This window comes from Haliaeetus leucocephalus, unplaced genomic scaffold (assembly GCF_000737465.1).
Source record: "Haliaeetus leucocephalus isolate CR32 unplaced genomic scaffold, Haliaeetus_leucocephalus-4.0 Scaffold871, whole genome shotgun sequence".
NCBI lineage: Eukaryota > Metazoa > Chordata > Aves > Accipitriformes > Accipitridae > Haliaeetus > Haliaeetus leucocephalus.
In genome coordinates, this window is record NW_010973307.1 from 4823756 (window position 1) to 4827126 (window position 3371).

Consider the following 3371-nt stretch of genomic DNA (forward strand, 5'->3'; position numbering starts at 1 on the left):
CTGAGCCCTCTGTAAGGTTTCGTGGATAAGTCTGTACAAAACGGTCGCGATAATCCTTGCAGCACCTGTATATATGTCACGATTAAATTCATACCATGCTGATAAAATGTGCTGCTAGGTGGGAGTTACCTGGTGTGCTCATGCCTCTGAGAAGGAGCAGAGCTGTGCAGTGTGCAGTGTCTCCTCAGGCAGCAGAAAGCCACACAGAGCACAGCCGTGCTGAGGGGGGACAGCAAAAGTCTATGAAAGTCTGGTTTTGGGGTGCATCTCTGGATGCTGCAGACTCGCCTGCAGCCTCGGCCGGGCAGGAGGTGCGGGAAAAGCCCCTCTGCCTTTGGCCTTGCTTCTCCCTGGTGCGAAGCGAGGATGTCTCCTGGTGCAGGAGTGGATTTTGGGGTCGGAATAGGCAAAAGGGAAGCGCTCCTTAACCAACTGAAGAGACCTTAAGTCTCATCACAGAATTACTGAATTACTGCAGGAGAAAAAAACCTACCCTGCTACACGGGCAAGTCCCAATAATGCATTTAAACTTATTTGATGTGCTTCCCAGCATCTTCCCTCTGGGTCCTGAGGGTGTGGGGTTGGGACTGGGGAGGGCGAGGGGGTCCAGGCCCTTGTCAGCCCCCAGTTCCTTGCTGGGAGGAAGAGCAGGGTGGGCTGCTCATGTCCTGTCTCGGCTCGGGCTGACCTGAGCCTGGGGGGGCGAGGAGCTGGGGGGACCCCGTCTCCGGTACCTCCCTCCTCTCCACCATCAATGGGCCCTTTCATGGGACTCGGGTGTTGGCCAGGGACCGGCGACCTGAGCCGCCGTCAGCAGCGGCCGCAGTCCTGCAGCTGCGAACTGTTGTGCTTGGCCGCGGCGGCCATCGATGGGGCGACGTCCCCTTGCGCATCACTGCCGTGGGTCGTCTGTGTTCGCAGCACCCTGTGCCTGGATGCCCGGGGTGGAAAGCGCCGGATCTGCGCTGTCCTTCGTTTAGGACAACTCCGTCGGGAAGAGCAGGGATGGTGAGAGATACCCGCTCCCCTCTGTGCCCACCCCACCGACCGGCAGCCGCCAAGAATAACCCCCTCGAAGGCGAGCGGTCCCGGCTGCCGTCAGCACTTCCCACCCGGCCCTTCCCCACCTTCACTCGTTTATTTATTAATCCTTTTTCTCCCAGCTCTGAAATCCTATCACCCACCCTCACCACCGCCCAGAAAGCGCAGCTCTGGCCTGTTCTGGGGGGGAAAACCCTGCCTTTGCACATTTTTTTGCAGGCCCAGCGGAGGAGGCGGCTGCCCATCCACAAACACTGGCACAGCTGCTGCCCAATATTATGCTAAGGCTGCTCCCTGGCCAGATGTTCTCCGGCTTTTCCACAGACGCAGGAGTTTGGGAAGGGGTGAGGAGGTCGGGGTGGGGGTTATAGCATGGCCAGGTCCTACCTAGCTGGGGGAAACTGAGGCACGGAGTGGCGGCGGGCATGGCCGAGGCTCCGGCACCCGGCTGCGTGCCGGCAGCGGGGGGCAGATGCAGCCGGTTCGTTAAGATCTCGCGTATGCGCTGGGTGCTGCAGCAGAGGCAGCCCCCCCAGCCCAGCCGTGTGCCTGTGGTGTGCTTCCGTTTGCAGGGTGCCCACGTCCCCCCCCAGCAGACCCTCACTGGGGGGTTTCAGGGCTTTGTCCTGGCCCCCCCCAGAGACCCAGCAGGATGAACCCAGGCCTGCCCAGCCATTGCTTGGGGGCCCGTCAGCTTGTGCCCCATCTGTGTAACGAGCTGTCAGGTCTCTGCTCCCCCCACTGCTCCCTGCTCAGAGCCCACCCCCCCACCCCGTGTTGCCTTTCCAGCCATAGCAGCTACAAACCAGAGCCGGGGCCGTGTTGGCCCGTGTTAATAAGCAGCCTCGGGCTGTTTCTGCGATGAAAACAGGAAAACGCTTTGCCAACAGCAATAAACCGCCTGGCCGGCCGGATCCTGTACCCCGGGCAGGGCAGGGCACGGGGGTCCCGGAGCTGGGACACCCGGCGGATGGAGGGGACGGGGACGGTGGGGCTGGCCTGGCTGTTGTCCCCAGCGCCACGATGCTCTTGGCACCGTGGCCCAGGCTCGGCTACCTGGGGCCCCCGGTCCCCCCCCCCCCCCCCGCTCTGGTGGTGTCCCCCCACAGCCGGGTCTCGGGGACCCCGGGTTTGGCTCACGGAGAAGGTGACACCGTTCCCTTCGACCCCGGTGGCCTGTCTCACCGGGCAGCCTGGTTTGGGAAACTGAGGCACGGAGCAGAGCTGCAATGCACCTTCCCCATGGTGGTGGGGGTCCCGGCTGCGACCCCCCCCCTCTGCTAGGCAGGGTCAGCCCAGGGCAGGGCATCCCTGGGGCAGTGGAGGGGGGGAGGAGGGGGGTGGTCCAGTTTGGGGGAGAGCCGAGAGCCCTGTTTCCCACTGCCAAGGGCATGGGGGGGCCTGCAGGGCGGAAAGCCAGGAAGCGGCTCTGCTGGGGGGCATGGCAGGGGAGTGGGGTCCCCATCAGAGACCGTGTCTCATATGGCACACATGCACACTTGTACACGTGTGCTCACATCTATGGACATCCTCTGCATGCGTGCCTGTACGTGTGTGCATATGCCCACACATGTACACGCACCCTCACTCATGCACACACATGCCCATGCATACTCACTCATGCGCATACTCACTCATGCGCATTCTCATTCATGCAAACACATGTGCGTGCATGCAGTCATGCACACACGTGCACAGGCTCACTCACGCCTACACGTGCTCACTCACACACATGCACACAGTCCTGCACATGCTCATGCACACACCTGCACACTCACTCATGCACACGTATGTGCATGCACGCACAGTCATGCACACATGTGCACATGTTCACTCATGCACACACGTATATGCGTGCACACTCATGCATATGCACGCTCACTCATGCACACATATGCCCACGCATGCTCACTCAAGCACACACGGATGCAACACGCTTCCCCCCCCCACTTGCACCCCACCACAGCAGCGGTTTGGGTGTGGGTGCCCCCCCCAGCACACCCCCGTCCCCCCACCCCAGTGTCCCCAGTGCACGAGTCACCTGTCCCCATACAGCTTTATTGTGCTGGGAGTACATTGGGGACACACAGCACGGGGTTGGGGGGGGACAGACGGACAGGGGGAAAGGGCACAAGCCAGCTGTACCCCGTCCCACGGGGACCCCCCCACCCCAGAGCCTGGAGCCGGCAGCATCCCTGAGAGCCGGGGACCAGCCCCGGACCCCCGCACTGGGGGGGGCCGGGACCCCTTTTTGCACCCCCCCTGTCCTGCGAGGCTCTGCCTCAAACCCCTGTGGGGATGCTCTGGGGTTCCGGGGGGGTGGGGGGGGT